This window comes from Lichenostomus cassidix, chromosome 4 (genome assembly GCF_008360975.1).
Source record: "Lichenostomus cassidix isolate B80296 chromosome 4, HeHo_3.0, whole genome shotgun sequence".
Lineage (NCBI taxonomy): Eukaryota > Metazoa > Chordata > Aves > Passeriformes > Meliphagidae > Lichenostomus > Lichenostomus cassidix.
This window is the reverse complement of record NC_139484.1, coordinates 25753833-25778091: the sequence shown is the minus strand read 5'-3', so window position 1 is coordinate 25778091 and position 24259 is coordinate 25753833. Positions and strand designations below refer to the sequence as shown.

General features: G+C 38.1%; 1 long non-coding RNA gene across 3 annotated transcripts in view; it reads right to left on the bottom strand.

Annotated features, from left to right (window-relative positions):
- LOC146438102 (uncharacterized) overlaps positions 1–24259 on the bottom strand; it is a 234159-nt gene that overhangs the window by 189385 nt on the left and 20515 nt on the right. For all 3 annotated transcript variants that reach the window (XR_014852020.1, XR_014852021.1, XR_014852019.1), the window contains exon 2: positions 14265–14384. This is a non-coding gene — a long non-coding RNA (uncharacterized LOC146438102). The remainder of the gene's footprint in view (positions 1–14264; positions 14385–24259) is intronic.

The window sequence follows — 24259 nt, the reverse complement described above, 5'->3', positions numbered from 1 at the left end:
CCTGACTGATGCTCAGCAGCACCTGAGAGAAGACCAGCTATTCTTATCCATTCATTAGACTTTAGTGGAAAGGTCATGCTATTCAAAGGACAGCTGTACCACAAGAGTTACTTCTGAAGCTCAGAGAGAGGGTTTCACCCAGATCCATACTATCATGTTGCATAGTGTCTTGTTTTCTGCACTCTAACTCACCCTGTCAGCCACTACATCATCAGCACACGACATTTTCAACTGGTTTAATTTGTGCCCCCACAATGAATTAGAAATGCAAATCTGAATGCTCTTGTTCCTAATTATCCTGTCAGCACCCGCAGCCAAAGAATTATGGATTTAGGTGGTCAGATTTACACCACAGTTGAAAGCAGCAAAATTGAGTGAACTGAATGAAACACCTTAGGAAAGCAGCAAGTACGAACCTATGGAAAACACAGCCAGAGCCAGTGATCTACAGAATGCAGAAGAACAGCAGTCTCCAACATGTGTCAATAAGGATATACAAGTGTCCTTCATGGGATTTACAATGTATATATTAAGAAGCTAGAAGGATTTAACAAAATTGCTGTACTGACAACCTTAAAGCTAACTGCATATGTCTTGACATCATATGTGGTATGGGAGTATACCACCACAAAGAGCTGCATTCCAGACAACTCATGCCCGTGTTTTGAATAAGATACAATTTATTTTTACTTTTGTTTTGTATTCTTACTAGGGAACAAATAACAAAATAAAACATGTCACATTTTGTTTATTCTTTTTTGGCCTTTCCAGCCAAGCATGCTCTCAGTCTGCAAACATTTAACATTTTCAGCATCACTGCTTTACCACAGAAGACATCTGAGGGTTATCCTCTTCCCTTAACTCTAATAAATTATATAACTCAAAGGTTGATCAAAGCGCTCTCTCAACTCAAGCAAAGTAATGAAAGAAAAGTTTAAATGAGAATCATTTAAATATCCTCAGTATTGAAAATGTGGCTATGCATAGCAGAGAGAGGAGGGAGTTGGAGTTTGTCACTGATTTTTTTTTTTTAAACAGACATAATCAAATCTTCTTTTAAACTTACAATTAATTCCTAGCTGGGAAAGGGCACAACACATATGGAACTCAATTCCTCTTTGAAAATCATGTGTTTGCATTCCTCCTCTATGATGATTTTTACCACACCAGAAACTTCCTAATTAATTGCAATCTAGTTTGCTATACTGAAACAGATGTAAATAAGAATATTTTCTAGTCACTGTAATCATCCTCACTACACATGTACATAAAGGAGCGCACTACTGGCTTTGTGCACCTACAGACTAAATTGCATTTCACCACAGGCTAGGGGATGAATGGACTGAGAGCACTCCTGCCAACTCGGTCGTGCTGGTGGAAGAGAGGCTGGACATGACCCAGCAATGTGCACTTGCAGCCCAGAAAGCCAAACATCAAACACATCAAGGGGGGTCATCCTGCCCCTCTGCTCAACTCTGGTGAGACCTCCCATGCAGTGCTGCATCAGCTCTGGGGTTCCCAGCACAGGAAGGACATGTACCTGTTGGGGTGAGTCCAGAGGAGGCCACCAAGTTGATCAGAGAAATGGAGCACCTCTCCTACTAAGAAAGACTGAGACCATTGGGTTTGTTCAGCCTGGAAAAGAAAGGCTTTGTGGTGACCTAATTGTGGCCTTCCAGTACCTGCAGAGAGCATACAAGAAAGGTTTTACAAGGGTATGTAGTGACAGGACAAGGGGGAATGGATTCAAACTGAGAGTAAGTTTAGATTAGATATGAAGAAGAAATTCCTAACTGTAAGGATGGTGAGGCACTGGAACAGGTTTCCCAGAGAAGTTGTGAATACCATCCCTGGAAGTGTTTGATGCCACATTGGATGGAATTCAGAGAAACCTGGTGTAGCTGAAGACATCCCTGTCCACATTAGGGGGTTGGAATCTTTAAGGTACCTTCCAACCAAATGATTCTCTGATTCTATGATTTCCCACAGAATATCAACAGCTGCTTTTTTCAGTTGAATAAATGAGCAAAGTAAATTTCCACAATATTTCATTCATTCCTACTCTCAATCCACTCCAAGGGAGGTCAATGCTTAGGCAGACCTCTTTGAACAGCCAACCTGAAGCAATTCTGGCTTGTAACAGAAAGTGGCTCTAAGGGATGAAACATAAAACGTGACTTGGAAAAGTCCCCCCTCGATATATTTTGCTTCAGAGTCAGGGGGATATTTTCAGAACCTGAGCATTTGGGAAAATCTGCCAAGTGACTGAGCTTGGTTTTAAGTAGAAAAAGGCTGGCAGAATCACAGGAGAGCTTAAATTATTGGAGAACTTAAAAGTGAGAAAAAGCTAAAGCAGTAAAACCCAATGAAAACAAAATATTGGAGACTGAAACATGCCCAGGAGAGGCAAACATGGCCTAATGCCAATCAACATCAGCTTGAAAGATGGTACTTATTAAGAAGAGAGCTTCATACTCAAGAGACTGTTTTGGAGTAAGCCATGGAATCAGGAAGAGGGTAGATCAGATGATGGGTATTACCAGTGGAATACTCACAATAGGCTTGCTAACAAAGACCCCTGAAAATATTAAAAGACTAAGGAGAAATTTGCAGTATTCTCTCAGTCCAGCTCTATTGTGGCATCTGATTTTTTATTTAGACATCAGCAGCTGTAAATTAATCCATTGTCCCAACAGGACTTTCTTTGGGATTGAAGGCTGAAGGTCTCCATAATGAAGAAGTGCTGGTGTTTTAAAGATAAGTAGCACTACTTTCACTACATAATCACTGAGATAGTTCCCTTAGCTCATGCAATATCATAAAAAGTAAACCATGACTTGCAATATCATAGACTTTATTGCAAAGCAACCCCAAAAGGAAAGAAACCTCCTGCTAGGCAGCCTACAGGACCTCTGAAAGGACCATTATTAGGTTAGAAAAATTCAGTCAATGTGATTTGTATGAATATCCAGTTTTTAGATCACTTAAGCACTGGGTCAGGATTTGGGAATAGTACATTCAACTTTTGTCTATAGCAGGGACTTCCTGGGACCTTGGAAACACCACACTGTTTTGGGCCTCTTTGATTTCTCATAGGAAAACATGGAAAATAACTCTTCTCATCTCTGGTATATCTATACCAATTGCAAATTCACACTGCAGCTATGCCAGTGACTGACACAGCACCTCACACTTGGTTGTGAAAGGCTCCATGGTGAACACTAAAACTTGTTTTAACATCCATTGTTAAAAAATTCTAGACTTTTGAGCCTTGATTACTTCAGAAAGGGGATGTTTGTCCTACAGTGGTTCAATAGCTTGCAGAAGAATGCATCTCCATGGGTTTTGCATGTTTTAAAAGGGCAGAACTGCAGACCAAGGAAAGAGACCATCTCTCACAGCACCAAAACCAGTTGATCACACAACCTTTTCCTACTTCTCTCCCCAAAATTATTTTCGTTTCATCATACACAAGGCATGTGTGAGCACAGGAAGACAAACTAAAACTCCCTTCGATAATAAAACCAGAAAATAGCAGAAAATAGATTTTTCAGTTGAATATCTTGCCTTGGCTTTTATCCAGTCCTTATCTCACTGATTATCTTCAGGACTCTTCAGGGCTACTGCAGTACCTTTGAATTCACACTCAAGATGCCTCCTCCTCACAATGCAATCAGCTCTCACTTTCAGCTGCCAGCACATCTCGTTCCTCATCATCTGTGTCAGGGGCTGTATGAACCTCACAGCAATGTCTTGAGAAAAACAACAAAAAACTCACACCATATTTGAGACTATCCAACTGTTTCACATCTGCACTGTACTCAGCCAAACTGAAAATGTGTTCTGAGTAAGTGATGGAAACAGGTCAGTGTAAATACTTGGCAGCAACAGACGTGGCAGTGTCCCACATTTTATTTCATAAGCTAGCACACAGCCTCTGAAAGGAGAAGAAAACAAAATCGTCACCAAGTGCAAGGTGGTTTGCTCCAAACAGACATTGAGCAAGATTGTTTTGATGTTCAGCCCTAGAAACTTTTTATTATATAACCACACCTCCCCAGAGGCTGGATGCATATTTCTTCCTTTATTTGATGATCAAAAGGTCAAATACACTTAATTTCTTCAAGTGACATTAGAACTAATGCTCTTTCATTAGTGTTTTGAACTGCTGTTGCTGAAGTCAAGCATTTTAACAGCACAGTCACTCCTCCCTTTACTACCCCTTTTCTCCTAGGATACCCCCAAAAAATTACATCAAGCAAAGTTAGCTGTGTGATTATCTCTAACTTGTTCTTGGAAGGAACCAAACTTATTTTTCACGCATAAATAACAAGACACTTGAATTATTTTTTCACACATAGAAGCCACTCAGCTTGTTTAAGTACCAGAACAGAGAGCAAAACCAGATAGACACATCTTGCTTTTGGAAGCAGCCTCAACAATGTATAACTTCATGGCAGTAGAGGGATATGGTTTCAATTCTAACCTAGATCAGACTCTAAACATTCTGACATGTATCAAGCAGAATTGCCAAAACATATTCTTCCCTTTCAAAACATTCCATTGGCTCTGGCCTCATTAGGCAGTTTAAATGCTATTTCATTTTAAAAAATTAAAAATACAATGTTAAAAGGTTACATTGAAATAGAGAAATTATGTGAAACTGTGGCACTTTATTTATTCTGCTTTTGCAGTCTTTAGGGTACCATAGTACTAGCTATCAGATAAAATTTAGGCATTGCCCAAATGAATAGCCCTTACATTTACTAGGTCCATTTATACCAGTTATTCTGGAATGACTAAAATTAAAACCATTGTTTCTCTCTTATGTGGCACATTAAGCCTCTTGCTATAAACACAACTACAAAAAACACTTCAAGAACCACAGCTGGCTCTGTTTCAGAGTAGGATTGGACCAGGTGATTTTCAAAGATCCTTTTCAACCTAAATTGCTTTACAACATCCTTAAATGTCTCTTTACTTATTTTTCAAATTAATTTCTCAAGCATTTTCTTGGTTGCATTAACAAGTAGATTAGATTATATTACACAGAATTTCTACTGGCCACACAAGTTGTTCAGTCACATTTTTGGTCAGCTCATTCAGTATTTACCATCACCACGGTATTTCACTGTCACATCTTACCTTTGCCTTTGGTTACAGAAGAAAGCAATCCAAACGTTATTTTAAAAAAAGCATATAATGTCTATGCTTCCTTTCAACAAAGGTATTAGAGCATTCTAGAGTAGTAATACAACATAAGTATCACCATACCCACACTTCCATCCACTTTACTGTAACATTTTTTTAGACTTACTATTTTCACATTTGCCTTTTAGCAGAACTAAAGAGGAAAAAAGTCCTTAAGGTCAATACCACCATGAACCCATCACACCACTAGTTCCCTACACTCCTCTCCCATATGAAGGGAGTGTCAGAACAATCCTGTCCTGTTGCACCCATCTTGGTATTTCACAATCTTAAAATTAAATCCTAGATTCATGTGTATTTGCAATTTACCTCAATGAGAACAGCAGTGCCACATTGAAGTGATTTAGACTGAAGGATGTAGTTAAAAGAGCATATGTAAATTGAAACAAACAAAAAAGTCAAAAACAAAACCAAAAAGTATTAGAAAAATACTAGCAAACGAACAGAAGACCATGGTATGAGCTCAAGGTACAGTTGCTGAGAACGCAGGTAGAGTACATTTCATATTTATACTGTTCTTCATAATTCTACCTACCTGCAAGCTCAGCAGACCCAGAGACATCACAAAGTCCCAAATGTGGCTTTCATCTAGGACAAAATGCCCATCCTTAAGTCCCTGAAGAGTTCAATCACCAACAGAATAAAATATTCCTCTGAGTTATTTTAGCCAGAGCTCTTCATTCCACATATTGCAAATTGTAATGATGACCTTGGTAAGCTGCAGAAATTACGTTTCCCTGCATTGCTTATAGCACAACATATCAAACTAATACCACAGCTACATAATACTCAGTCACAACAGAAGTTACATTTATACATTGAGAGATAAATGCAGAGGCAGTAAATGAACAGACTGAAAGTTGTGACAAAAAAGACATCAAAATTTCACCCTTTTTATAACAACACGGTTTTAAAAAAACAGAAGAAATTAAGAAAATATAAACAAAAATTCTTAGCTTTATTAAGCTAAGAACTACACAAACTTAAAAAAAGCTAATACACAAGCTTAAAAAAAAAAAAAAAGTAGAGTAGCATGGGCCAGCAGTTCCAATTTATCTAGTTAAATGACACCAAGATATGCCATTCATACAACTAATGAGGATTAGCATGCTGATGATATTCTAAAGATAGCATTGTTAAATAAGCCAAATATATCCCAGGAATCAAGCTTAATATATAATGCCAATCTATGTCCATCAATTAGGATGACACAGAGTGCTAAAAATATACAAATCTGCAACAACCATTGGTCCCCTGAACACAGTCCAGCTCTCTAAACCAGGCTATGGACACAGGCTGATAGAGGTGGCCTGTAAAGTCCAATAGTGTTTGTTGACAGCAGTGCTCAGCACAGTCTGCCTGGAGCACAGTAGTCTTTCATTATCTGTATCACTGTAAGGCATTTTGATCTACTAAACAGCTGTACAGAAGAAGTGTGTTACGAGTTTTTCAAAGAGAATGCTTTTACTTCACTTAAAATTCATAATGGCAAAACAATTAAACATATCAATCCTTTAAATCTGCTTTTACAACAAAAAGAATTTCTGGAAAACTAGATTAACAAGCATCTCCTGAGAAGCCATTTGCAACAGAATGTTCCCTACAAGGAAACACACCCTGAGCTGCACAAGCAGTGCAAGTTCAACAACCTTGAACTGCACACGAGCAAAATTGTCTATAAGAGATGCAAACTGATGAGCTCTCAGTCAAAGATGTAGGAGACAGAGTCAAAGGAAATTAGGGGAGAGGAAAATCAAGGAAAACAACTTGGGGCAAAAAAAACCACCCCACATACTAGTTCAATACTTTCTAAAACATTTTGTCTTCAGTCATCCTTATACATGCAGTATTCGGCAGGGAGAGAAGGGGAAACAAATGCAACACACAAGTCATGTTTGCAGAAGTCTGACTGATCTAGTTTGTTAATAATGAGAGTACCAGGGACAGCCAACAGTAAAGATGGAAGCACACTGTTAAAAAACTCTCTCATAGCAGCTACCAGTATTGTTCTTCCCACCAAAATCCAGCAAAGTTTCCAATTCTAGTGAGAACAACATAAAAGAGACATAAGCCATGAGACACAGCTGAGTAGGAGTACTTGGTGTGTTTCCATTGCTGGCATGGGAGGAACTTCTTTCTGGTTTCCATGAACCACAGTGCTGCAGCAACCTTGACCACAGCTCATAAGTGACTGCAGATCAGTATTCTCCAGATTCTTTTCCATCCTTGCAAGGTTTGAGTAGAGATACCAAGTGCATCTCTAGCACATCCATTCTGCCTCTGTCAGGCTGCAAAAACTAACTTTGTTCTGCCACCCTTGTTTGCAGAATAGAAGCCTCTTTGGCAACTGTGCTCTCAAGAAATAAGCAAAAGGCTAAACATCCAAACACAGATGGTTTTTCTCCTTTTCTAGCCTCATAAGCAAATACAGCCCCTAAGAAATTGCTCCTTAAAAAATAACATGTTTCAAAGAAAACTTATCAAGAGTTTCAGCTAAACAATTGATCACCATCATAGCTGGTCACACGCTCAATTTTATCACTTCAGGATCAGATAATGCAGCGCCCATCGCTGAAAAAGCAGCATCATGATCCTCCTTCATAAGCAAATCAAGAACACAGCTGTGCACAAACCTATCAAGATTCAGGATGATTTACAGTTCTAAATACATGTTTTGGACATCTATTAAAAATTTGGCTCCTCTTCTGCTTTTTGTGAGGTTTTTTCCCCTTCTCTTCAGGGTGTTTCTCTAACATATCATTAGCTAAGAATTAAGTTTACCTGGCTCCTGCAAATAAACCATGTCTTACAGTCTCTTGTTATAATGATAAAAAAGAGAAGCAAAAAGCCTGATCTTTGTGGCTTCAGCCATCTGTGGAGCCAGCACTAGTGTTTTATAGTACTAGTATTTAACTGGCTTATAACTAGCCAATGTGTCCAGAAGTACACAACACTTTTCATTCAAGCCACTGCACCTAATAGCAACCCCTGTCTCTAACTTTTATTGGTACATCAAATCTCTCTCAAAGTATCCTTTGCATAGTCTGATGGCACAGAACTCCACAACTAAGTGATGTACTGCCTTGCAGAACTGATCCCTTCTGTTACCTTTTCAGCCCCATAATTCTGCATCTAACCACTGCAAAAATTTCATGGTCAAAACTAAAGGCTTTCATGTTAAAGTACGTTTTTGGGAAAAAGTGATTGCAAGCACAAGGTATAGACTGACCTTAATACAGTTGTATTTCAAAATCATTGAGACATTTTTTAAAAATTATTTTTACATGTACAGAGCATCAGCAAGTACAGTTCTGGAAAGTCCAAATAAATCCAAATGCCTCATGAAGTGATAGAGAGTAGATGCCACAACTGAAACAGTCCTACAGATCAAATTAGGGAACCTCTTTGCTACAGCAAGTACATGTTCAATGCATTAATATTATGCTGTCATGCATGCTTCCTTGTATACAACTCAAAAATGAAATCTTGACCACATGATTTTACTGTAATCCAAAAGCAGCATTTCTAAAAAAAGCATTAACCTCGGCACCTTCCCAAAACAAACTCCTGCTACATTTATAGTCTGTAAAAGCTCCAAGGAACAAGGTGCATTACTTGCTGTATGTTCTGTAAATACTTTGATACTCACAAGGCAAAAAGCAACTAGACACCTCACAATGAGGAAGATGTCACCTGCATTTTCACATTTCTTTGGAAAGAAGTCTTTGCACCTGCTTTGTCCTGCAGGAAGTTTTTATTTGTTGTGCACAAGTATTCAAATACACATCAATGCAACTCTGTAGCAGGGATCATGTTTGATATTTAAAAATGGAAGTCTAAAAATAAACCGAGATGATATAACTTCAAGTTCTGGAGGCAAGCACATGATTAAATAACTTTTCCTCATATGAAAGAGTTCTCTTCCTGACAGGAAAGAATTAGAGACTGCATACATTCTCATTACTGTTAATTCCTTATATCCTTCTCACTTTTTCTTATGTAAAATATAAATGGTGGAGCTACCTTAATTGATAATTTCAGGTTTGCTCACTAATGCTCAGTGGAAAGATCTTCTGTGGAGAAAACTTAATGCTTCTGTGTCTGTACGTGGTGCATGGAGTGACATGGACCCCATAGGAATTGAGATTATTCTATTTGGAAAGCCAGAACATCCATTGCCTCAAGCCAGTTGGAAAATGCATGAACAAAAATGCAGAATACTTTCAGCAGTAGAATTTTTACTTCTAAGAAAGGTTATTTTGAAGTTAACAATGAGTTACAAGGTTCAATTTTAAGTGTTTGAAAATTAAGCAAGCTGTGTTAAGAGAAAGATTCAGGTTGGAAGAATTCAGTAATCTTCCCCAGTGTGCCGGACTGAGAAGTCACACATGGCAGAATAAATTTTTAAGAACTGCTAGAGATATTGTGGGAAAACACCAAAACCAAGAAAAACCTTAGCTTCTTTTGGATACAACCTAATGTCTAGTAAACAAGCATGGACAAATCTCCAATAGTGGTTGCAAAGGTAAGGATCCCATTTTGCAGCTATTAAAAAAATGGAGCAGTCACACAGTTCTGCAAGACTGTTTAATTATGTGGAGGTGGAAAAAAGTGAAGATTTGAGGCTGTACCATAATGCTCACAAAATGGCACATTAGAGAAGATATGGTCAAAACACAGAAATGAAGTGCTTTCTGAACATTTGCTGCAAATGTGTATCAGATTTAAAACCAGCAATCCATTCCTCTTTCTTCGTGGTGTATAGCTTTGCTGTGGACTGCTGAGTAGCTGTCATGCTATGCAGCCTGGCTGCTTTCCAGTCCTGGGTGAAGCAATCCCCACAGCATTTGCATGAAAGAAATGATGGGTTCCTTTGATGTGAATGATCTTGAGTGAATAAAAGGTGGGTTTGGGTTTTTCTGGCCTTTATAAGCATTTTTTTCGATGCCTCTTGCTCACAAGAAAAAAACTGTGCCAGGTGTCCCAGAAATCCACATAAATGTTTAAGTATTCTCTCTGAAGTCCCATGTAGAAAATATCCATTCCTCACATCTTATAACTAACTTTTGCAGAAGGGATTGCCTTTAGCTTTTTCAATAGCTGTTTTTATGTATATTCAGGAATTGTCATCTGCAAGTATGCTGTAAAAAAGACAATTCCTTTGATAGAACACAAGTGGTTTTTATCGAAATGCATTTGTTGGTTTAACTTTACAGCTTTAGACAGTTTCTGCAAATAATTTTTGATAATTACTTAAATGTTATTTCATATGAAAGTCATTACTACTAAAATCTACAGTATCCCACCAGCAAGAAAAAAAAATAAATGGGCAAAGTTGCAAGCACAGCTCATCTATTGTTTCTGACTCAAACAGGGTCGCAAATGCTGGAAACTGTTGGCATTTTGAAATGTCTGGAGACTCCTGCAGATTTCTAGAATTACATGGTATGACTCTCAGTGTTCCACAGATACCACAGCTAATTTACTAAAAAAAATTAAAAATGCATTTCTCAAAAATATGTGTATGCTCCATGCTTTACTGAAAACAGGAAATCCATACACCCATGGCTGCATAGTTAAGCACACAGAGCCACGCAATTTTACACCCTAAACAATATGCAATAGAGAGTGTGATGCATGATGTATGCATGATGTGCTTCAAATGTTCTCTGGTCCACTCAAGTCCATTTCTACTCTGAAGTTTACTTGTCTGTAACAAGCATTAGAGGCTTACAGAATAGTATGTCTACCATGAAAAGCAAGTATATCTTAAAACGGGATTCAAACCAATAATCTAGGAAATCATTAACCTGACTGGGAAGAACTCCCAGCCTGTCAGTTTACATCTGATAATTTACTCCTGGATGTGACATTGGCAAACCCATGTAGAAGTTTTTGAAAACAAGAAGACCTTGAAGAACTCCATGCAGAAGTGATTTGGTAACAAATCAGTAATGATTTTTAGTATCTGCACAAGGCCCTTGACATTCACCACTGAGCTGGGAGGTAGAGACAGCCTCACCCCTCTTTCGTGCTGGCCAATGATTGTATCAGCCTGTTTGTATCCTGACAGCTGTAGAATCACTTCGGGACTTCAAGACTTGGTCAAGAACAAGTTAAGTATGCTTTTGGCTGCCTCACCCTCGATCTTCTTTTCCACAGCTTGGTGTTTTCTGCCCTCCCACTTTTTTTGTCCCACCTCCATCTGCATCCATGCTGTGTCAAGATGTGCACCACACCCCCTGCCCAAGTGGAAGGGATAACAATAGCTGAAGTTTGTTGAACGCTTGCTCTACTTCTGTGCAGAGACCAAGCAGTCCCAAAGTAATGCAACCTTTAAGGGAAGACCTGGAGGGCCATCATTATTTCTAAGGTACTTTCCTAATTTTATTTTTGCAGTGAGGTTGAAAAATAACCAGTGTAACTAGAAAGTGAGCATGAATCAAATATATTGGAAAAATCCAGAAAAGGTGTTTCTCCCAGTTTTGGATCATGTGATTATTTTGTAAGATGAGAAAAAAATGTGAGTTCCTAAGGCTTTCCCAGAAGTTTAGAACTAAATCTAGCAAAATATTTTGTCTAAGAACAAAGCATTATTTCAGTAAAACAAGTCTTCTGGTCTATGCAGTAATTTCTTAAGGTGCAAAAATAAAACATTTGAACACAGATCTAATATTTCATGTCTTACAGTGATTGGAAAAATACTGGATGGAAAACAGATTAAATATATTTTTTACTTTTTTTTCCAGTCTATAATTGCAAAGGTTACAAATACCAAAGCTTTATATAAGGATGAAAATTCCCATCAAAAATAACAAACGTTTCTTTAGGGCAACCACCAAAACCTAGGAAACTTCAGTCTCCCAGCTCTGTCACCAAGACAAATATCCATCTCTTCAACAGGATCTACAGAGAAAACAGCACTGGTTATTCAGGCACCATATCAATTTTGGTTGCTCCCAAAATTAGTGTCAAGACTCTTCTGGCTTTAACGAGCTCATTTTAGTACCAGTTGAATCAATTGACTTAAATTTAAATGCTGCAAAATTATGAATGGGATGTCCAAGCAGAGCTTGCCTCAGCTAATCTTCTTCTCAAGCAACTTTAAATTTAACCAGGACATTTTTGTTTAGACAAGACATACACACATTTCTGGGATAGCTTAAACATTCTTCCTTATTTAGCCTTTATGTTTTCAAATGCTGTAGTACATAAAAAGCCTTCTTAAAATACACTGGGGCTGTTAGGTTCCTGTAAATTGTTCACGCTATCTTTGCTCTTTCTTATTCAAAATAGAAAAGGCAGAAAACCATTGGGAAGTTTTTTTGAGGGCTTTCTTTTTGAATTTTTTTCCCACCACTTTAAATATATACTTAAATAGCCTTACATTAGTACTCAGTCAGTTTTCTACAATACTGTTGCTAATACTCAGCCACAAATGAAAATCCAGTGCAAAAAAAAAAAAAAAGACATACAAATGCATTTTTGAAGCAAACAAATAGGAAAAAAAAAATCAAAATGGTTTTTCAGACTTATTACTCCATAGTGTTTACCCTCATTACTCTTCTGAGATGCTACTGGGGACACAAAAATCCCTTTCTAAAGCTTTCCTCTACCAAAATCATCACAAAAACAATACAAAACCCCCCAAAAAACCCAAATCAACTTTGAGGCCACTGGAGCTACAAATTTTACATCCATATCTACCGTTGTCATACACTGTATTTTCCTTGCAACCACTGAGACCTTTTTTTAAACCATATCCATGAAGAATCTTGTGTAATAGAGTCCTAGGCATCATAAAGTGCCAACACCCAGAAGAAAAATATATTTAACCAACAGCACTGTAACCAATAGGAAATAATTAAGAAATGGGGGAAAAAGGAGGGCTAGGGGTGGAAATCAGCCAAATACTTCCACAAGAGGCTGGGAAGGTTGTGGAATTTTGTGCACCAAGACTTCATTTTAAGTACCATTTCAGTGCTGAAGTCTTCAGAAAGGTTTATCCTAATAAGCATGATTTTAATGGTACCAAGATATACCCCGGTCTCAAAATTAATAAATTCAGTCAATTTTAATACTTCACACAATGTATTCCATTTAATTGCTGGATAAAGAATGTGCTCTTTCATTATGTACAGAGGCAGCCTGGGTTTAAAAAAAATAAAGTGTAATCCAGAAACTGGAAATGGTAGGTGACTAACAGCATTTACATTTTCAATAATCATGGTCAAGTTTTCTTTGTTTAGAGCTCCAGGATAAACTCAAGAGATGATTACTGTTATTAAGGAATTTACAGATCTCTTTCTTTAGAGACAACCTATTTGGCAGAGATTTGCAGTCTCTTGAATGAACTCCCTCCAATCCTCTGAAGCCGTCCATCTCCCACTCATTAGGTTCCCAACCAGGATGCACACGCAACTGATACTGGAATCAGCCAAAGCCCTATGCCAGTCAAATGGTTCTTGCAAATAGAGATATTTTTTGGCATCTGACTTCTTGAGTCAGATGAGGGCATTTCCAGTCCCAGACAAGAGAGCAGACTCCAGCAAGACCCAAATCACCAGATACTCTAACCAACCAGATACACAGCCAACCATTACAGTTAGAGTCCTAGCTACATCCAGAATTATACTAAGCAATATCTTTGAGAACAGAGGCAAAAAATCCAGACTTACACAAATGTAACTGAAATCAGACTATTGCTTCTCACCAAGGAGGTTCCAGCATGCCTATCCAAGTTTGTGTTTTATATGATGCAACTGGATATATCACAGATATGCATAAGCAAGTTATCCTCTGCTAGGAAAGATGGTTAGAGACAGCACACAAGCTTGCGTTATAAAATATCTTCCTTACTGACAAAGACATCTAGGATTTCACCTGGGAACGAGACCATCTAATCACATGCCATAGACCTTGAAGCAATCTTCAGATATAGCCCACTTATCAATACATGCCTGTTCCAAACAAGTAGTGAAAATACCTCTTTTAGCTCTAATATAGCATCTAAGTCTAAAATAAAATTATATCCTGATTAAACCAATACTCACTGGAGAAGTCACAGAATCAATAGAAGTTTGCAACTCCGTGATTTGGGGAGTCCAGTTTGAAACACTCAAGAAACAGGACTTTGAGAAGATGGGTGTGGGGGAGGTGCTGAACCTCTCAGCCTGTAAGTAGAAACAATCGTTAGGCTATCACCACAGTTATTTATCACAACATAAGTTAGTTTCTCACTATCCTCAGTGAGAAAACATGGAGATAGTAGCTGCCTTCTACATTGTTATTTACTCTGTGAACCACAACGTGGTGCGCAATACATTTGAGAAGACTGATTCAAGAGGAAAGGGGTCCTTCAATTACATTAAAATAATTTACACTGATTTAATCACCATTCATGCAGTTCATTGCCACAAGTTAAAAAAAAAAATAAATAAACCCAAACACTACTGTCCAAAGGCAGATCAAATCTGGACACAGATAAGAATATTTAGAGGAGTTAGAGTCACCAACCTAAGAAGACTGCTGGAAATGATAAAAGCTCCTGCTTCAGTTTTAGCTCAATTTCTCATTAGAAGGGATTAGAATGAAATTTTCATAGAAGCCTCTAATTCCTATGGGGTCTACCATCCTCATCTCAAGCATCTGGTATGGTCATCAGAGAAATGGTAGTACATTAGACAGACCACAAGCACAATCCAATATGGCAATTACTACATGTTTTCTTCTACTTGATAAAAAGTTAAACAGTCCATCTGATGCCACTTGCATCAGATTGTCAAAATGCAATCTTGGAACAAAGCACCAAATAAATATTTGTTTATGGACAGAAGACCAAATATGCTCACTAGCAATTTAAATTCAATTCCAAAGATGCAAGATTACCTGCCCAGACCACAATCTATCCCACCAATCCCTTTGAATGTTCTTTTTGAAAAGCTACCATGCGAAATATTTCTTTAGATTGCAGGTATCATCACCGGGCTATATAGTTGGGTTAGGAAAAGGCAGAGTTCACTGGTTTATTTTTTAGATCAATGTGGGCATTTCAGTAGGATTTTGCTTCTCAGTGAGAAAGGGCAAAGGAACAAGCTGATGATTTTCTTCTAAATATCTTTTCTGTTCCTTTTGGGGCAAATGCTACAGCAATCATCTCTCAGAACCAAATAGAAGAGGGAACAAAGAATATTTACATCTTGGACTTATTAGGAAATATGGTGTACTTAAACTCTCCTTTAGCCAAATAGACAGAAAAGGGAGGGTAAGAAACTGATGTTTTTCACTGCTTTATCCAAAACAATTGCTTTTAGTGATATGCTAAAAAAAGAAAAAAATACTACTCACATGACCTCCTTAATTGCTTTCCAGGCCAGCACAACTGTGCAGGGGTTACATACTTTATTACCTGTTCTATCATTTTTATATAATTTAGCAAAAATACAAGATAGGTCAAATATATTGTTCTTAGAATTGAAGTTTAAATTCATACTTAGACCCTGAGAAACACAGCCCAGCATCCTCAGCAAGTTCTCTTAAATGCAGATACTGAGGTCTGCCAATTGCAGGAGGCACACAATGCCAGTGATGGATCTTCTCTCAAGCACTTTGTCAGGTAAAACAAGTCTCACACATTAACAAATGTTAACATATGATACTACGTTACTGAAATGGCAGTAACAAGAAACCAATTTTACACAACAAAATTAAAAATAGGGCCCCTACAAGTACCCATTACGTATAATTCCTGACACTGTGCTTAGAGATTGAAGTGAAATCACTTACACTGAAAAAAAAAAAAAAAAAAAGGTGTAAAATCCTAGCAGTTGTCTCAGACAAGAAAACATTAGAGCCTTTTCTAGCTCATTTTCCCCTACAAACATGCTAAACCATGAAAAGTGTAATGGCAGGAGGAACAATGTGAAGACACTTTGTCAACCAGATGAAACGACATTACTTACTGTACTTAAACTGTGAAAAAAGTCTCTCTGGCTTTCTATACATATGAAACAGGTACAGTCATGCAAGAAAACACATTTGTAAAGATACTTTAATATTTCAAATCAGTAAAAAGCAAAAAGAAGGACAACAAAAGTGAAATACAGTCTTTCACAGCATCTCCCCTAATCAGAGCCTAGACAATGGGACTCTACAATGAGAGCTCTAAAATGATCACTTCAGTTTTATACCTTCACTCCCCAGTCTAGGCAGGAAAGTTACACTTGCCCACCCTTAGGAAATTATTTAAAATCTGCAGGCAACAGGTGACTTTGAAATGTTGTTCTGCAAGAACTGTCTTATTAGGTACTGTACCTACAGAATTAATAAAATATATTGTTTTTTCTCTCGTTAACTTGGTTAACAGCTGTTTTTCCCTGATTTCTTTCTACCTATTCAATGAACAAAAATATTTCACATCATTTTGTTTGTGTGCCTTATCTTCTACTACCTGATAAGAAAGAAGTCTTGTTCTCCTGGCTCTTGCCTCTGATCCTTTCCAAACAGATATGCAGAGTTCAGTGCTTAGCAGAAGGAGACCTCAGCAGTATGATGAAGTCAGCAGAACCTAAAGAAACTTCCCCAACCCTGAACATACTCAAAAAGCACATTCCATGCTGTTAATATCACGTATTTCAGTGGGTGACAACTCTGGTGGTAAGAAAGGTACTTTAGAAACAGCTTCAATCACATTAACAGTTTTAAACAATATTGGCAGGTAAGTTTGAAAACAACCTAGGGCTATGAAAAACTGAGGAAGGTCTGAAGTGTATTTAGCATAATATAAAACTAAAAACCACACTGGGTAGTCGCTTAGTCTTCCCTACAATAGATTGATTTCTACATCTGTCTGAAGTACTCTTGGAGGAAGAAACAAAACAAACAAAAAAAGTATCTAGACAAGTTAGGAAGAAATTCCTACACTCTAGAAAGCATTCAGCTCTGAGAAGAGGAGGAGCTGGGAGAAACTAAAAATGGATAGCCTTTAGGAAAATGCAGTGGAGCTGGAAGGGATATGATTAGTTCCATTTCTTGAAGAAAGGATTCAGCTTTCTAACATATGGGGAGAAATGGCTTGTGTTGGGGATGGGAAAAAGCAGAAATCAGAGCTTCAGTCAATAGTCTGATTCTTGATCTAAGGCTACCTTTTATGTGCATATTCTGTGGTAATCACCTAAAACTTTAATGTAACGTAGACTTTACAAACCTAAAATGTAATTTATGTTTTTTATCTAAGATGATCCGTAGGAATGAAACTGATGGCTAACACCATTATTTTTGATATCCATGAAATACTTCAACTGAAAGAAGTGAAAAGGGAGATTTGGTATCCACTAAGCTGATGGAGCCCTTACTGAGAAATGTGAAATTATGTAAATGTGGACTTTAGGAGCAACAGAGGAACTTTCTTCTATTATGCACACACAGTTATGAACAAAAGGTCACCTAGTGGAAGCTAAGCTTCACAGCAAATAGCTTATTTAGGAACCACGCATGGGTATAATAAAAACTTGACATAAATTATCAACAGCTACAGCAGTGATGTAAATTTGTGACTTGTAGAATTATGGTCAATTTTAGCTGATTTAAACAGAAATAAGCTGCTGTGTTTCCTGGACTCAGATGAGATAGGAAATATCAGCACAACTTAGACAAACCATGTTCACTCTAAAAAGGTTATTTGTTTCTCGGATCCAAAGCAGGCATAAACACAGCACAGAATTAAGGTATCCATCCTTCTCCATATTTAGTCAGTTATATCCAGAGCTTTAAGTAATGTCTACATTTTTTTTAATCACATTTTTATGATGAACAACATGTGCAGCTTCAGGCCCAAGCATATTGAAATGGTTTTTTTAACCATTTGCTCACAAGATGAGTTAGAGGACAGTGAAATTCCACTAATTCTAGTTGCAAAGTCTGGTAAACTAGAACAAGCAAAAAGGAGGAAAAAAAACCAAAACAAAACTAGTAGTTCAAAGCTTATGAAAAAAATTTACATTCTTCACATACTTACAGATTTCTGAAGCACAGTTTTGCATTTTATTAATATTTATGAGTAAAGTATACCACATAATAATTCACTTCTGATGTCCATCATTATACAGCATAAAAATATCAGCAGGTATTAACTTCCAGGGAAATTCCTCAAGAAATTTAAAGTTCATATTAACAAGACATTCCAATTTCACATCATATGCATTTGAGATTGCTGAGGCTAGTTCCAGTTTTGCAAAGGAACTTCTTTTGCCCTGCACCTATATCACACTTTTGGTTCAGAGGCTTTACTCCCAACAGGGCGGAGGTCTAGAGTCACCACATTTTTTTTTTTTTAAGGATTCACAGAACTTTATGTACTCACAACTGTGGGTTTTGTGTGCCTCTAAAGATGCGAATATATTATCTTATTAAGTGTTCTGAAATCACTAGTTCTCATTACTTTCAAACACAATTTAGTGTTGGTAGCATATTGACCTTTGGAAGTGCCTTGAAATCACAGAATTTTACTGTATTTAAATTGCTACTAAAAATGCATTTCATTTGCAAGAAATCCCAGACTTCATGCTGAAGAGTAAAAATAACATGATCTCTAATAGAGATATGTTGCCCTTAAGAGTATACTGTACCTCACAATACTGAAGCATATAGTGGGATTTATTCATCCAAGTGATTAAGCATGAGTGTGAGTGTTTGAGCCAAATGTACGATATATATAAAAAACTAACAAGTCTAATGGTTAAATTTTTCAAAAGCTCCAAGCTGTAGCTTCTCTAAAAATAGTTAAAGTCATCTCTGCCAGACAAATTACTCTGGTAACCCATTTAAAGATTAAAAAAAGAAATAATGCTTCTTATGTTCTTCATTTAACCATCACATATAAAAATATTTCTAGCAAACATACAATGGATAAATGTTCCAAATCACATCATACAGTGCCTTTCTAGACCTTCACAAAAGACAGTTGGGTTTTTTTCCCACAAAGTCATGATCTTCTTTTTGCCACAGCAGTAACAACCAGATGTGCAGTATTAGGTCTTTTGGAGGTTGGGAAGACAAAAGGTAAGTTCACTTGCTCCTCTCGTCATATGTTAAATTCTGCCAGTATGCAGCATAATACATGTACTAGTAACACTTTTACCCAACTTGATAGAGTTTTGTGATAATTTAATTTAGGCCCTAATTCACAAAGTATATTAAGTATTTGAGATACATAATATTATCCTTTATTAATATATACAATAAACTACCTTAACAAAATAAATGAACCAGAGCATTTCTCAGCCCTGTAACTGCACTTGTTTGAATAATTCCATTGCCAGTCACAAACTTTTCCAAAAAGTTTCCTAACCAGAGAAAGCTTAAACACTAGAGTAACAGATTTATTGCTCTTATCAATGCCCCAGCAGGCAGAAACTACGCAGAAATTGGAATTACATCAGAAGTCTTTAAGCCTTATCACTACCATTGTAGTGTGTCAATGAGTTGCTTGCTTGCTTGCTTTCCTCTGACCATTCTTCCACCAGCACTTTGCAGCATCACACATGTCCTAAGGGTTTTGCCCACTAACCTGAAGTAATCTGTGGTTAGCTGACAGACCAAAGTCAGTCCCTATCCTTTTGGAATGGCTGGATTTTATCAACACTGCACCTTCCAGTATGTAAAATGAGTCAAGCTAGTTTCCTGCTAGGCAATACATTATCTCCAAACATATAAAGTGATTTAGCACAGGAAATACCAACACGCAGAGGCAGCTCCCCTGCGCTATCCCCATGCACAACTGTCAGCTGGTTGCTGAAATGGCACCTCAGTGCATTGAGCTGGTTACATTTGCTTTGATACTGCCAAACTGCAATCATGTGTTCAATTTAGTGGAACTTTACCCACTGCATAGGAATATGGATTTCCCCTTGGGATTGCATCTACACCTAAGCTTTAATGAACTCTTTTACTAGACCTAAACTAATTCTTAGGCTGGCCAATGCGCTTGAAAGTTACAATCCCTGTAAATTCACCCCAGGAATCTGTCTTTAATTCCAGTAGCTGAAGAACTGACTCTTTAGTGATCATATACTGATGGGACTCCAGAAAAGTTCGCAAATTGGTGTCATTGGCACTAGTACACCAATACCCAAATTCCAGCCATACTTCTAATTACTTTTATCTAGATACTACTTCCATCACAGAGAATTGACCACAGGTTTTTGAATACTGCTGTAAGGGACATTTCTGTACCTTGCTTCAAGCATAGTATAAGCCATGCTTTGATCATTCTCTACAGGTACTTACTTATTTTCAGTGTTCTCCAAGAACAGAACAGAGCCTCCCAACAAGATGTTTAAACATGTCATTTCTTTCTTTTAAGATAATATCACCAAAAACTACTACTAATCCATCTTCTTGAAGTTAAAGTCCATTACTACTTGCCCTACTCAGCACAGAGATAAGATTGTTATTCTGGTTCTAGAGTAGGCTTGCAGACCATTATGTCACCCTTTCTCATACTGCCTTCATCAGGTTAAAGAACTCAGTCCATTCAGTCTGTCCTCATCCTCCTAACATCAAAGATACTTAGTGCTTTTCCTTCATTTCTCTGAAACCAGTTCAGATCCAATTGCCTTTATGTTGGGACTAGTCGGACAGATGAGGGGAGAGCAGTGAATGTTGTCTATCTGAACTTCCACAAAGGCTTTTAACATTGTTTCCCAAGATGTCCTCATAGGCCAAGCTAAAAACTGCAGGCTGGAAAAGCAGACAGTGAGGTGGATTGACAACTGTCGGAATGGCAGGGCTTGGGGTTTTTATCAGCATCACAGTCTAGCTGGAGGCCTGTAACTAGTGGTGTACCCGTAGGGTTGATACCAGATCTGGTATTGTTTAGCTTATCCATCAGCATGGATGATGGGATACAGTACCTTGTCTGCAAATCTGCTAGGGATACAAAGCTGAGAGGAGTGGCCAATACCAGAGGGCTGCATAGCCCTTCAGAAGGATCTCATGCACTGGAGGGATGGGCAGAGCAGAAATTTTTGAAACTTTTAGGGAAGGAAGGACCTGGTGCACCAGTACAGAGTGGGGGTCAACCTGCTGGAAACAGCTCTCCTGTGAAGTACCTGGACGTCCTGGAGGACAACAAGCTGTCCATGAGCCAGCAGTGTCCTTGTGGCCATGAAGGCTGATGGTATCTTGGGGTGCGTTAGGAAGAGCATTGCCAGCAGATTGAGAGAGGTGATTCTGTCCCCCTACCCAGCCCTGGTGAAGTCACATTTGGAGTGTTGTGTCCAGTTCTGGTCTCCTCAGTACAGAGATACCTAGAGCTCCTGGGGAAGGACCAGCAGAGATCTACGAAAAGGACCAAGGAACTGGAGCACCTTTCTTAGGAGAAAAGACTGAGGGAGCTTGGCCTGTTCAGCCTCAAGAAAATATAACTGAGAGGGAACCTCATCAATTTCTATAAGTATCTGAAAAGTGAGTGTCAAGAGCAGGAAGCTTGGTGGTGCCAAGCAACAGGAAAAGAGGCAATGGGCAGAAACCGAGGCACCGAAAATTCCACTTGAATATGAGGAAGAACTTCTTTAAGGTGATAGGGACTGAACACTGGACAAATTCCCCAGGAAGGTGGTAGTCTCCTTCTGTGGAGATATTCAAAAGCCATCTGGATGCAATCCTAAGTAACATGCTCTAGGGAAGCCTGCTTGAGCAGGGAGGTTGAACTAAATGATCTCCAGTGGTTCCTTCCAACATTCCTGTTTGTAAAATCTTTCTTGAAATGTAATATTCAGCATTCCAGCCGAAGGCTTACGATGGCAAGAGGGAGGAAAATAAATGTTCTTCCTGTTACAGTTCTGTCCAAATCTTTATCAATAAAGCAACACAGCTAAGTCAGGTTTCTCTTATAACTTTACATTCGGTCTTTCTCCACAGAACCTCTGCTTACTTTATTTCTTCTCATCAATACTTGTGCAAACAATTACTACCCACAATAACCATTCAACCCACCTAAATTTCATCTTATACTTTTCAGATCACTTCACTTCTAACTTACCAAAATTATTTTGAATTGATTTTGAATTCATTTTGAATTCTGATCCCACCCTCAAACAATTGCAGCTCACCCCATGTTTGCTTCATTAAATCCTTTTAAAAAAACAGCCAGGTTATCAACTAAATCCTTAAACAAAATCAGGTTCCAAACAAACCTTAAAAAGTCTGTTTGGTAGACCCTTTTATTTTGGGTACAAATAACTCCTCTGTGGTACAATTGCCCAGTTGGCTCGGAGTCTACCTTATGATATTTTCACCTAGACAACGTCTTAAATTCATTACAAAAGTGTTGCATAAGACTATTTTAAAAGCTTTTCTGAATCCAAGACTCAGAGGAACTTATTGCTTTGCCTCTATCCATACATATTTTGCCCTATCATAGAAGGTGGTTATATTCGTTAGATGTGATTTGTTCTTGAGGCATTTCTGGCTGCTCTTTATCCTCTGTTCCCTAGATATTTCCAAACTGGCAAAATTCTGTAACAAATTTTGCCAGTTGTACATGTACAAAGATTAAAATCTGTCTGACAAGTCTAGAAGGTGTCCTGCTCCTTTCCTCTCATCAACCCCTTACTCTTTTAAAGATATGCAAGCACTGTCCTTTTCCTTGTTTTTTTAGTACCTTGTCCACTCTCCAAAAATTATAGAGGTACTTCTTGAACAACTGAATAAATCACTATGGCCAAGGACAGATTCAAATGACATGGGAAAAATCCACAGCTTACTTTCCTATCCATGCAGAAACATCACACCGTTTTCAGGGGTATTAACTAAGCATGCCCACCAGCATGCAATTATCCCATTGAATGACAATGGATATAAAAGAGTTAAAAATTCAGCCTTCTCAACATCCATCCTTAGAGGCACAAGACCAACTGTGTGTATTACATCCCAGAATTTTTCTCTCCTGAACTGAAGGCAGAATAATTCCTTTCAACTAGCAAAATGGAGGAAGAAATCCTTCAAGCTTTCAAACCAGATTGATCACTCAAGAGACACAACTAACTCGGGTAAATGTCCAAACTCGAGGTTGCTTTCTGAATTGATGCTTTTGAGGTTTGCTCATACCAATCATTAGTCACTACCATTTATTAGCTTGCAGATAAACTGAAATACATCCTGGGAAAGAGAGAAAAATATTCTCCCAGGACCTTGGTTATTGATTTTATTTATTAACTAAACTTAAGCAAAGGCAAAATTAATAACATTCTACATGTGTAGCAGAAACTTGGAGGAAAGACTGTGAGAAAGTAGGCCTCTCCCTTTTGTATACCTCTGAAGAGGTCAGCTTCTATCATAGGCCTCACAAATTCAGGACCATAAAGATGAGTGAGCATTAAACAGCAGTGGACAGAAGTGAGGCACGCACCAGGTTGTTTGGAGGCATACCAAAGGACTCCACCAGCACAGCCCTCAGGAATGACCCCTGCCACACTGATTCTTAGACCCTAAACAAACAGGCATGCACGAAAAGACATTGAATTTCTCATGTCTGACAGATGGGAAATTTGGAGCTGACTAAACACATGCCCAACCCTATATCCTTAGCCCAGATAGCACTTCATTGACCCCGGGCTGATCGAAATGCCAGAAGAGTATCATCTGAATGTGACCCCTTAATGTAGTCCATGTGTGAAAACCTTAAGAAACAGTTCTCTTTCCAGTGGAGGCCAGGAAACAAATGAAAAATGTTCACTGAAGTCAAGGGATTTATATTGGCATAAATCTGACACACAGAAAAATTAGGGATCCAAACTCTATCCTCCAAACTGAGGCCAAAAAGATCCCAGAGAATGATCTTCTACAGCAGTTTCCATATCCATAGCCACATTATTCTGTTCAGAAACATAAAATAGCTAGTGCCATGTTCTATTACACTAAAGAATATAGAATATTGTCCTGAAATAAGAAAGATCCCTTTGAAGAAATTCTTTTTTATGTAGACCCAGAGGCTTTTCCAAGTTAATTAAGTTTACCAAAAAAGGGCCTAGGGGCATAAGCACTGAAA